Below are 13,198 nucleotides of genomic sequence, written 5' to 3' on the forward strand. Positions count from 1 at the left end.
GGCTTGGATAGCACTTGCACGTTTAAAAAAAAAATAAATGTAAGGATGATGTGAGGGTAAGGACATGGAATTTTTTTGATGTGGTCATATTCTCTCTTGTTGGAGCTGATTGCTGCTTAGCACTTGTGTGGCGCAAATGTAACTTAACCTTTATCAGGCCAAGCCTGATCGTTGTCCAAGTCTCACTGTATTTTCTCACCGTTGACTTTACTGTTGGGCCTAACCAACATTTTGTACATACCCTGCCTATTCTGAAACTCTATCACTTAATATTAAGTCTAATAAAGACAAGTATCCAATGTGCCTTCCAAACCACTTCAACGACCTGGTCCATTACATTGGGGGATCAACAGGCATGCACATCAAGATCCTGAGATCCCTCTGATCATTGGTGCTTGTGAGGTCCGTATGATTCATCATGGGCTCCAAAATCTGTTTGTGCTGTGTCACCTGATCCTTATCCCGTTTGTCCTTACATGAAATAATGTTCACAAACGCTTCTCAAAAATTCTTCCCAATCCTACTTTTTGTAATCATGATACAAGTGAGCATAAAACTTGGAACACGACAGCAACAGGAATGTGCCCTTTGGCCCACCATGTTGGGCCAAACATGACAACAAATGAAATAATCCCTTCTGCCTGTCCTTGATCCATAGTCCTCCATTCCTTACCTATTCGCGCACTTAACTAAAAGTCCCTTTTAAATGCTTTCATCGTATCTGCATCCACTACCACCCCGGGCACTGTATTCCACACTTTTAACATGCTCAGTGTGAAATATTTGCCCCTCACATCTCTTTTGAACTTCCCCCCCTCTCAGCTTAAATGCATGCCCCCTAATAGTGGACACTTCAACTCCGGGGGAGAAATTTTCTGACCGTTAGCTGTATTTATGTATCTCCTAATTTTATAGACTTCTATCAAGCCTGCCCTCAGCTTCTACTGCTCCAGAGAAAATGAAGAGTTTTTCCAGCTTCTCCCTCTCGTTCATCCCCTCTATTCCAGTCAGCATGCTGGTAAATCTCTTCTGCACCCTGTCCAAAGCCTGCACGTCCTTAGTGTAATGTGGTGGCCAGAATTGAATGCAATACTCTGTGTGGTCTCACCAAAGTCTTGTAAAGCTGCAATGTGACATCCTGACTCTTGCACTGAGTTCCCCTATGAATAAAGGCAAGCATGCGATATGCCTTCTTGACCACCCTATCTACTTGTGTGGCTACTGTCAGGGAGTTATGGTCTAGGACCCCAAGATCCCTCTGGACATCACTGCTGTTTGGGGTCCTGCCATTAACTGTGTATCCCTTTCCGTAACACTTGGTCTCCTAAAATGCAACACCTCATGCCTGCCCAGATTAAATTCCATCGGCCATTTCTCCGCTCGTGTTTGCAATTGGTCTGTATCTTGCTGTGTCCTTTGACAACCTTCCATGCTGTCCACAAGTCCACTGGTCCTTATATCATCTGCAAACTTAGTGATCCCCCATCTGCATTTGCAACCAAGTCATTTACACATATCACAAACAGCAGAAATCACATCGATGCGGAACACCACTCGTCACTGAGCTGCAGCCAGAAAAACAGCTTTCCACCACTGAGACGGCAAGAACTGCAGATGCTGGAATCAGAGTTAACCAAGTGTGGAGCTGGAGGAACGCAGCAGGTCAGGCAGCATCAGAGGAACAGGAAAGCTGACATTGTTGATGCTGCCTGGCCTGCTGTGTTCCTCCAGCCCTATACTGTGTAATCTTTGTCAGCCTTCCACCGCTACCGTCTGCCTTATATGGGCAGGCCAAGTCACCATGGATCTCATGGATCTTAATCTTCTGGATGAGCATACCATGAGGGACCTTATTGAAAACCTTCGTAAAATCCATGTATATGTTATCAACTGTTCGATCCGAATTGATCACCCTTGTCACCTCCGTGAAAACTTCAACTGACTTGGTAAGACATAACCTGCCTTGCATAATACCATGCTGGCTGTCCCTTATTAGCCCATACTTTTGAGACATGAGACACTCACCAGTCTGTAGTTTCCTGGAAAGTCCCTGTTTTCCTGCTTGAACAGAGGAATGACTTTATCCACTCACCAGTCTCCGCAACCCCTCCAGTGCCTGGCAAGGATATCAGATCCTGTTGAAAGTGGTGTGTTGATGCATTTGTGTCATGATTGTGTTTTGTTTCAGCCCTAACATTGAAAGCAGTGTAAGAATGTCTTTGTGCAGCAGGCGAGGTATGAGACTGAGCCTTCATACAATTGCAAGATGTTGAAACTTTGCCATTATTTATGAAAACAGTGATAAATTTCCATGATCAACATTTCTGTTACACTGCAATGATTATCCCGTGGCATGTAAAATCAGAAAGATACGATAAAATGAGACTGGGTCATATGCAGGGAGAATGTTTGCCTTTCATGTCTATAGAAGTAGTGAAATATTTCCGTGAATCTAAAAGTCACTTTTCCGTTCATTGAAGGACACAATCATCGCCTTGGAAGCTTCATCACGATACTACTTTGCATTTCTGAAGAGGGAAGAAGAATCAATGTGCAAATTCAATTCCATGGTTTTGGAAGTCCCATTGAGAACACGATTCATTTGCGCCGGCATAATGCTCTGACCGAGAAAGAATTGAAGGTGAGTTTGTAGTTTGGAAGATCGCAGCAATTTATGCATCAACTTCTTCATCGATAATGTTCCATTGCTTTCAAACTGCATTTTCCACTCTGCAAGATAATAACTGTTAGAACAAGCAACAGTATCGGTAGGTGGTCTATGGGGAATGCAATGTTACAAAACCCGATCCATTCAACAACATATTTCAGATATGTCAACAAATTAAATATTCCAGCACAGGATAAAACAAGGAAGATGAGAGTGAGGAGGCAATAGCTCTGATGACAAAAGAACAGAAATTTACCTTTATCCATTCGAGCAAAAAAGCAGGCACGCAAATAAATAATCATCTAACAATGCCCATGTGCAACGGAGGCTACAGGGGGACTAAAAATGCCGAATTGTTGTCATGCGTATTGCTGAAAGGATGATTGAAACAGAATCTGTGGTAAATTTGTTGAAATACAGATGATGCATCTCAGGATGTTGGAGGAAGAACATTTATGGACTGAGGCAAATTGTATTGCCCTTTTCAGGAGTTATTGGGTTCATAATGAATTGAAACACTTCCTTCTGTGCTGAAAGCTTTAGTTTAGTTGCAGCTGGATGACAATTTCTGTTCCTGGTAGTATTTCGCAAACTGTTAAAAGTGAATGTCACTGCACAGAATTCCAAACATGACTCCAATCAGTAGAGAAAATATCCAAGGTGTGTGATGAGTTGTATCCTCTCATGTTGAACAGCGCAGCGACAGATACAATGGAGGCACTGATGATAATGTTCCAAGAATCCTTAGATTGTGGAAAATTCGCAGAGGATTGAAAGATGGTGAACATAACACCATTATTACAAAGATACTTGGACAAAATAGTAAGCAAGTATTGCCAATTTAGGTCAACCTGGGTAGATGTTCATGCCGGCAATGAAAGATGAAATAACAGGGTACTGAGTGTGCTATAACATCCTACAGAGTGAACATCCTTTCATAACGGGGAAATAATACTTGACAAACTTGCTACAGTGCTTTGAGAAGGAAACAAACATTACTGATGAAGGACCACCAGTTGATGTCGTACATTGAGATTTCAACAAAGCATTTGATAAGGTACAGCTCGTAAGGTGTCTCGAAGGAAAAGAGCCCGTGTGTTCAACGGTAGTATGTTCGGATGGACAGAGGACTGCATCGTTAATAGAAGTAGAGTTGTAGCAGCAAGATGGTAACTGACAAGTCATGTACAGCCACAGAGCGAATGCTGCGGAGGCCGTACACCTCAAGTTGACTGGGTTGATTTCGGAAATGGCGGAGGGGATTGCTATGCTTAGGAAAGTTGGGCAGGCAGGGACTACGTTCATTGGCGTTTTTAAGATTGAAAACAATCTTATTTTTTCAACATTTAAGATTCTTAAGAGGCTTGATAGTGTATATCCGTAGAGATTACTCCCATTTGTGAAAGATTTTACGACCAGAGGCCACATTTTCAAATTGGTTGCCCATTAATTCAGGGAAGAATTACTTCTTTCAGGTTGCAGCAATTTATTGAACACTTTAGCCAAGAAGGTTTTAGAGGTAATGCCATTAATCATATGCTAGGCTCTAACGGCCAGGTTAATTTTTAAATCAAGAAACAATGATAATGAGAAAAGGGTCGAGGCCTGAAACGTCAGCTTTTGTGCTCCTGAGATGCTGCTTGGCCTGCTGTGTTCATCCAGCTTCACACTTTGTTATCTTGGATTCTCCAGCATCTGAGCTTCCCATTATCAGTGATAATGAGAAAAGGGTAGTCTTTACAGTGGAAGATACTTCAAGGATCCCCTTATTACTAAAGAACACAGGGAGGAATTAAACACATCACTACCACACCATCACTACCATGAGAAAAGTAGCAGTAGACAATCTAATGGAGTGAAAGCAGATTGGACTCTTTGCCGTGATGGTTTACTTTCTAAGATTCTAAACAATGAGCTTCAGAGTCGGTGTCTGCTTTGACTGTAATTTCCCAAAAAGGTTTAGATTCCAGAGAAGCATCTGAGGGCTGGAAAGCTGCTGATGTGACATCCCTGTTTAAAAAGGAGAGAGGAAAAAAGATGATAACTACAACCGAACCAGCCTAACATCTATTGTTGGAAATGTGTGGCAATCAACTATGAAGAAAATAGTAGCAGAACATTTGGAAAATCAGAATCTAATCAAACAGAATCACCATAGCCTGATGAAAGAGAAATTATGTCTGGCTAATTTGTTTGGGTTTTTGGAGGAAGTTTTGGGAGGAGAATTAACAGAGGAAAACCAGTAAATGTGTTGTGTTTGGACTTGGAGAAAGCATTGAGAATGTACTCAAAAGTAATAAGCTAAGAGCTGAGGTTTTGAAGGTAGTATATTGCTATGGATCAGTATACTTTGCACGTTCTGGAAGGAGAGATCACATCTCGAGTGAAATGCACCTAGTGAATATATATTTTGGGGAACTTGGTGGCAATCCGGTAAGTCAGTGCAGAGGGTAAGAGGTGCCATTTGCTTGCTTTTTTTGCCTGATAGTTCGTAAGCATTTTTTTTGAGACAGGGTGAATTGAAGCCAGAATCAGGGACCGAGAGGGTGAACCAGGTTCATTGGTTGGTGATCGCTACTGGTTTAAGAATCTATTATCGGTAGCTTTCAGATTGAAAGTAAATCGGAGAAATATTTACAGGCTACAAACTAAAAGACCAGAATGTTTTCAAATCAAATTAAGAGCGAAGTAATTGAAATGGAGATGCCAGGCCAGATGATGATTTGTACCTACATGACGGGCGAGTGGTCAGGCCCCATACTCCAGCTTAGGGTTGATGAACTGGAATCTCAGTTTTTACCAATCAACAAATCATGTGGGGGAGAGTTACCGGGGAATGCTGTGCTTCAGGAGGCAGTCACACACCTTAGATTAACTAGCTGAAACTTGGTCAGTGGCCAATGACAAAGAACAGGGCAGGTGGAAGGTTTCAGGATGTAGTGGAGAAGGAACCTTGGCCTTTGATCTTATCGAACAGGTTTGAGATTCTTTCTTTGTGTGTGGATGAGAGTGCAGGGTATAGGGAAGATGAGTAAACTGACTGTAGCACTGTGGTACAGGGGGACATTGAAGAGGGAATAAAAAGTGAAATGTAGTTATAATCAGAGGTAGTATAGTTAGGGGAATGAACACTGTTCGTTGTGACCAGGATCGAGAGTCTCGAAAGTAGTGTTGCCTGCCTGGTGCCCAGGTTCAGGAGATTCCATCTCGGCTACAAAGGAACTTGAAGTGGGAGGAGTAGAAATCCAGCTATCGTGGTCCACACAGGTACCATTGATATGGAAGAAAGAGGAAAGAGGTTCTCCTGAGGGATTATGAGCACCGAGGTGCTGAGGTGAGAAAGCAGAACCAGAATGGTAATAATCTCTGGATTATTATCTGAGCAATTTGGCACGGTGTGAACATAATTATAGATGTACATTGTTCCAATGGTGGCATGGCAGAAATGTGTTTGAATTCATGGGACATTGGCATCGGTATGGGGAAGGAGGGAGTCGTTCGAAGGAGGGAGGCTCAACGAGAATCATATTGGGACAAGTATCCTCGCAAAATACAGAGCTAGGTCTGGGGCTAGGGCGTTAAAATAAAAAGTGTGGAGTGGGTGAGCTCAGTTGCATGGAAAATTGTGGAAAAAGTTAGAAGCTGGTAAGTGCTCAGCAAAGTTTCCAGAGCAAGTAATGGGACAAAAAGTTTGGAAATGGTCAGGAGTCTCACTTCAGCTGCAGCAGATAAGAAGGGTGGCTGTAAATGCCAGACTGAAGATCTTGTATTGAATTGCAGGGAGTGTATGAAACAAAGTGAATGAGTTTGTGGTGCAGATTGAAATTGACAGATACATCACTCTGGGTATCACAGAGAGGTGGTTGTTAGGGGATAAGTGTTGGGAACGAAATAGCCAATGATTCATGTCCGATAGAAAGAACAGGCAAATGGACAGAGATAACAAAGTGTGGAGCTGGATGAGCACAGCAGGCCAAGCAGCATCTCAGGAGCGTAAAAGCTGACGTTTTGTGCCGAGACCCTTCTACTTCTGTGTGTTCATCCTGCTGTGTTCATCCAGATCCACACTTTGTTATCTTGGATTCTGAAGCATCTGCAGTTCCCATTATCTCCGATACAAATGGACAGAGATGCCAGGGTTGGCTTGTCAGTAAGAAATGAAGGAACCAAATGAAGGAACGCGCTGAAGGAACCAAAGCTCTTGTGCTTGTTTATTAATGACTTGGAGGAAAGCGGTGCATGTGCTGTGGCTAAATTTGTAGATGACTGAAAAAATATTTAGAAAGACAAGGCATGGCCCAGAAACAGAGATTTACCAGGATGTTACTTGAATCGGAATGTATTAGCTATAAGGAGGGTTTGGTGGAAATGCTGTGTCATGATACATGTAATGAGATCAACCATGATCTCACCAAATGATGGAGGAATATTCAATGGGCCAAATGACTTTTTTTGTGAGTCTTCTTGTTTGACAATGCATTCATGAAGGTGTTTTTTTTTTCTCTCTTGGATAAGATGTGGAAATGAAATGTATACGAGATGATGGGAACTGCAGATGCTGGAGAATCCAAGACAACAAAATGTGAGGCTGGATGAACACAGCAGGCCAAGCAGCATCTCAGGAGCACAAAAGTGCTCCTGAGATGCTGCTTGGCCTGCTGTGTTCATCCAGCCTCACATTTTGTTGTCATGAAATGTATACACTTCCTTTTCATCTGGGAATAAATAATTGTTCTGAACGATTTCCATTGACTAATAGCAATCTGACAAGCTTCGCAATGTAAAGAGATTTTTAGCTTCTTTTTAATTGTAAAGGTATTCTTTGGAATTAATTTGGCATATATTATTTGCATCTCAGGAAGTATGTTCATCACTGCATCTCAAAAAGTGCTCTGTTGTATGACAGTAGCTTTTTAAAGATCACTTCAATGGTTGTGATTTTGAGTTGCCATAACACACATTAAATTACACTGTTGGCCAATCTGTCCATGATTATTTCATTATCTTATGCTTCAAACAGACAAGGAAATATTGGTGATGCAATGAAGTGTTTGACTCTCAAATATAATTGCTGTTATAGTTTCCACTTGGAAGAAAGATTCACATCAAATTGACTGGTCAAGGAAATGGGACACTGACTGTGAGTACTTTGAATGTTCGACTTATTCCTAAAATGAAAGTTATGACCTTGATGATTTCTCTTTCATGCAGATATGAAGAGACTCTTTTAAAATATCCTCTCGGTTAGTGGTTCAGGCATAAAAGTGCAATATGTATATTTATGTATATACATGTACATGCGTCATCTGAAAAGATAATGAGTATAAATCACTTGTGACAAGGTGAGAATGAGTTATCCAGATAGTAAGAACTGCCAATGTTGGTGTCTGAGATAACACATTGTGGAGCTGGAGGAACACAGCAGGGCAGGCAGCATCAGAGGCTGAGGAAAGTTGAGGTTTTGGGTCAGGACCCTTCCTGAGAAATGGAGGGTGGAAGGGAGCTCAGAAACAAATAGTTTTGAGGGGGAGGAGGTGGTAGGGAAGGTAGGTGGGATGGTGATAAGTGAGTACTATCCAGATTGGAACAGATTTTCCCCAGGGGGTATTGAGTACGAATTCCAAATCACTCTCAAAATCTTAGTGACTGTTAACATTGATGTTTTTTGTCTGTGTGTTTCAGTAATTGCATGACAGTTGAATGGTTCGTTGAGAGTGAGGAACCTATGGACTCTCACACACCAAGATGGAATTTAGTTCGAAGAGTGACTTCAAAATAGTTGCTTGCTTTTAAAATCTTGACCGTTTTTGCTGTCCAGTTGAATGAATTTAGCTTCATACTGCTTCAATAGGAATTAGTGTTTAATAGGAACATATTTGTGAAACTTACAGTTCCGTAAGTTTTAGCATAAACTGGTCCAGCCTTTCGGTGCTTGCAAAAAGGCTCACCTCTCCATTAATACCGAAGGAAAATTGGAGTTTAAAAGTAAGTTCACCCGTTGTCAGGGAATGAAATGTTAATGTTGACTCGAAAATAATTTTTAAAAAAGTCATATATTTGTGTAACACTGAACTCAAATTAAAATTTGGATATGCTAGTTTTACAGATGGTTGGATATTGAATTCATTTTAAATGAGGGTGAAGATCACTTTAAATCCAGCATATTTGTGAAGAAAAGAAATAGCATATCAAATAAAATTAACTGCATGACTCTTCATAGCCCTATATGTAGAATTTCATTCTGAACTATGAGACAGTTGTGACCCCATACTACCTCAGTGCTCATGGCAAGAGTAAGACTCCTGTTTGACGTGCTGTGCACTGCATGGAATGGCGGCAACATCAGATTCATTGATGCTTGAGAATCAAAAGAATATGACAATAAGATTTAAAATCAAAATCTCATTGAACACTTCAAGGAATGTATTACAGGAAGAGGGGGAAAGCATGTATGACTAATAGAAGGTGGTGGCGCAGATCACATAGACCTGTGTGCTAAAACTTATGACAAATTTCACATTGAATGGAACAGTTTAAACAGGCTGGAGGAAGCAGACATGCCAGCCCAAACTTTTTGAATTTGAGCATTCTGTTCATAAACATCAGCAAAATTGTTGGAAACATGTTTATTCTTTCTCTTTTATTGCACAGAACCATACGATTAGACTGTTTTGATGAGAAATTTAAAGATTACGTGTCCCATCCGTTTGACTCACAGTTTGGTACCATAGGTTGGTACGATCTTCGTTGGAGAAGGAAAAGGGATGTTCCAGATACAGAAAACCGTCAAACCATTTACAACAAAGTCCATTTCTGGTTAGTATTAATTAATGCAGTTAACATTTTTAGCTCGACATGATTGCACAATGGAGTCAATAAGAAAATTCCATCTGATATTCCACATAAATTTTAAGTGGATATTAAAGCAGCTCATTTCTTTTTCACGCTGTATGCTGCTTTTAAGAATGCTTGTCTTATTGTCGAAATGTTTAGCTTTGACTCCATGGCTTCTTCCATTAGCTCACATTGAAACACATGTTTCTTCAGCCAAAAATGCACATTTACCCGGTGTAGCTTGACCAACCTTCCCCTGTGGTCGTTCCCCTGAAATCCCCTGCGGTAGCTCCCCTGAAAAACAACTATACCATTTTGGATACTGTTCCGGGGACGACTTCGCAGGGGTATGCAGTAGGGTGCAGGTCTCTGGCACAGAGTCTGTCCCTCTTGCACAGAAGGGGAGCAGGGATAGGAAGAGAGTGATAGTCATTGGGGACTCAATAGTTGGAGGGACTGATAGAAGATTTGCCGGGAACGAAAGAGACTCACGATTGGTGTGTTGCCGACCAGGTGCCAGGGTCTGTGATGTCTCGGATCGTGTGTTTAGGGTCCTGAGGGGAGAGGCTGACCAGCCCCAAGTCGTGATATACATAGGCACCAACGGCATAGGTAGAAAGAGGGATAGGGATGTCAGGCAGGATTTGAGGGAGCTAGGGTGGAAGCCGAGAGCTAGAACAAGCAGAGTGGTCATCTCTGGTTTGTCACCCGTACCACGTGATAGCGAGGCAAAGAACAGGGAGAGATTTCAGCTGAAGACGTGGCTGCAGGGATGGTGCAGGTGGGAGGGCTTCAGGTACATGGACAATTGGGGCTCGTTCTGGGGAAGGTGGGACCTGTACAAACAGGACGGTCTCCACTTGAATGAGAGGGGCACGAATATCCTGGGTGGGAAATTGGCTAGTGCCATTCGGTTGGATTTAAACTAGCTCAGAAGGGGGATGGGAAACTGAGGTGTAGTCCCAGTACACAGGAGGATGAGCGTAGGGAGGACATGGTCAGGACCTCACTGTCACAGGAGTGTGCTGGCAGACAGCAAGCTGGATTGAAGTGTGACGACTTTAATGCCGGGAGTATCCGGAATAATGTAGGTGAGGTTGCAGCTTGGATAGGTACCTGGGACTTCGATGTTGTGGCCATTTCGGAGGCATGGATAGAGGAGGGTCAGGAATGGATGTTGCAGGTTCTCGTGTTTAGATCTTTCATTAAGGTCTGGGAAGGTGGTAAAAGAGGGGGAGGTGTGGCTTTGTTGGTCAAGGACAGTATAACGGCGGCTGAAAGAACCTTTGAGGACTTGTCTACTGTGGTGGTATGGGCTGAGGTTGCCAAGGAAGGTTTGTCGACTGAGCCAGTGTGGGTGGACGTTCGGAACAGCAAGGCAGCAGTCACTTCACTGGGGGTTTTCTACGGACCCCAAATAGCGGTTGGGAGATCGAAGAACTCATTGGCCGGCAGATTGTTGAAAAGTGCAAACGTATCAGGGTTGTTGTTATGGGTGACTTCAACTTTCCCAATATAGATTGAAACCTCCTGAGTGCAGATGGTTTGGATGGAGCCGTTTTTGTCAGGTGTGTTCAGGAGGGTTTCCTGACTCAGTATGTGGACAGGCCGAGGGGGGAGGCCATTTTGGATTTGGTGCTCGGCGATGAGCCAGGACAGGTGTCAGATCTCGTGGTGGGAGAACACTTTGGCGACAGTGACCGCAAGAGCCTCACATTTACCATAGCCATGGAAAGTGAAAGGAGCAGTTACCAGGGGAAGATATTTCACTGGGGTCAAGGAAACTATGATGCTATCAGACAGGAGTTGGGAAGTAGAGATTGGGAGCAATTGTTCCACAGAAAGGGCGCAGCAGACATGTGGAGGCTGTTCAAGGAGCAGTTGTTGCGAGTGATGTATAAATTTGTTCCTCTGAGACAGATAAGAAGGGGTAAGATTCCCCTTGGATGACGGGTACAGAGGTGCTTCTTGTCAAAAAGAAAAGGCAGCGTACGTAAGGTGGAGGAAGTGAGGGTCTGGCACAGCTTTAGAGTATTACAGGCCTGCTCGGAAGGAGCTCAAAAGATATTGCCTGTACAATTGTTACCTGTTACAACCTTTGCGTCCACGCTTGCTCATTCAATGGTGTCAAGATGCCAGCAGTGCATGTACCTTCTCCATCCCCTAATGCCGTCAGCTCACACAAGACATAGTCCTTACTTAAAATCTTCTGATCAACCAACGTTCATTGTAATGGACATTTTAGTTGTCTGTCATGAAACGAAAACTGATTCTGACTGGCATGACCTGCACTGCAAATGAATATAATCTGCGAAACGAGATTCCTTATGGGCTTGCAGCCGCTACAAATAATTGCTTTTCAAAGACGTTGCATACATACATTTTTTTCTCCTGTCACCTTAGATTATTTTTTTGTTTATGCATGTTGTTTGGGTTTCCAGTCAGGCCCATAAACTCAGGTTGATGCAGTCACTGTTACAACACGGTATTGAAGGAGAATTTGTGATCTTTGGAGTTTCATTCCAGTGTCTGAAGGAGTGCACCATCAAGCCACTTCAGAGCACTACTGGCGACAAATTGTTGCAAGTTTTCAAGTGTTACCGATGGTCACATAAAATATGGCCTTTTTGTTGTTGCGCTATTCATCTTAACTGCACCATATCTAGTATTTCGGCTTGGAAACTATTTCAATTTTTTTGATTTACTTATTCAAAATCATTTATGATTGTTGTCATGATATCTACAATATGTTATTTTGATTGGACATAGAGGATTGGATCTGTCTTAATGGAAATAATGTATGCGCTTATAAAACCCCTTCTGGGCAAGGTAGTTGCTCAGTGGTTAGAGCTGCGCATGCACTGGGGAGCCAATTGAGATTCCAGTCTTGGGTAACTATCTGTGTGGAATTGACACGTCCTCCCCGCGTCTGCGAGGGGCTTCTGCCAGGTGCTGCAGTTTCCTCCCATTGTTCAAAGATGTGCAGGTCCTTATATGTGATTTGTGAAGCATTTCTTAAATGTTTCAATCCTGCCAGCATCCAGTGCCTTGGACAAAATAACTGGAGATGAATAAAAGATACTGTGCCTTTTGACACCATTTCCTGCTGGATTTTCATCAATCCTGCTTTATATCGGTGACAACTTCCATGACCTTTTTTGATGCTATGTCTGAATTGACAGTCTAGTTCCAAATATTTGTTGTGCAGTATTTCAAGGTCTCTGTTACAGCATACCCATGAATGTCCACTTCAAAAGATACTTCCATATCATAGAATCCCTACGGTGTGGAAACAAGCCCCTTTTGACCCAAGAAGTCCACGGCCACGCTCCAAAGAGCATCTCACCCTGACTCATCCCCCGACCCTTTCCTCAGTGACCGTACGTTTCCCATGACTAACACACCTAATCTACACATCCCTAAACACAATGGGCAAGTTTGGCATGGCCCATACACCGAGCCTGCACATCTTTGGACTGTGGGAGGAAACCAGAGCACCCAGCAGGAACCCATGCAGGCATGGGCAGAATGTACAAACTCCGCACAGAAAATCGTCCAACGGTGGGATCGAACCTGGGTCCCTGGCGCTGTGAGTCAGCAGTGCTAACCACTGAGCCACCGTGCTGCCCTTGGAGTTAGACAGAGCTTGCTTGTTCCTGGGTGGCCTCAAACTGCCAACCTCCACTTAGTGGCAAA

General features: G+C 42.9%; 1 long non-coding RNA gene across 2 annotated transcripts in view; it reads left to right on the forward strand.

The window, feature by feature from the left end:
- Positions 1-13,198, forward strand: part of LOC132207715 (uncharacterized) — a 327,862-nt gene that overhangs the window by 31,754 nt on the left and 282,910 nt on the right. For both annotated transcript variants that reach the window (XR_009443734.1, XR_009443732.1), the window contains exons 2-4: positions 2,481-2,641; positions 7,749-7,808; positions 9,320-9,484. This is a non-coding gene — a long non-coding RNA (uncharacterized LOC132207715). The remainder of the gene's footprint in view (positions 1-2,480; positions 2,642-7,748; positions 7,809-9,319; positions 9,485-13,198) is intronic.

Source organism: Stegostoma tigrinum, unplaced genomic scaffold, assembly GCF_030684315.1.
Source record: "Stegostoma tigrinum isolate sSteTig4 unplaced genomic scaffold, sSteTig4.hap1 scaffold_130, whole genome shotgun sequence".
In the NCBI taxonomy this organism is placed as follows: domain Eukaryota; kingdom Metazoa; phylum Chordata; class Chondrichthyes; order Orectolobiformes; family Stegostomatidae; genus Stegostoma; species Stegostoma tigrinum.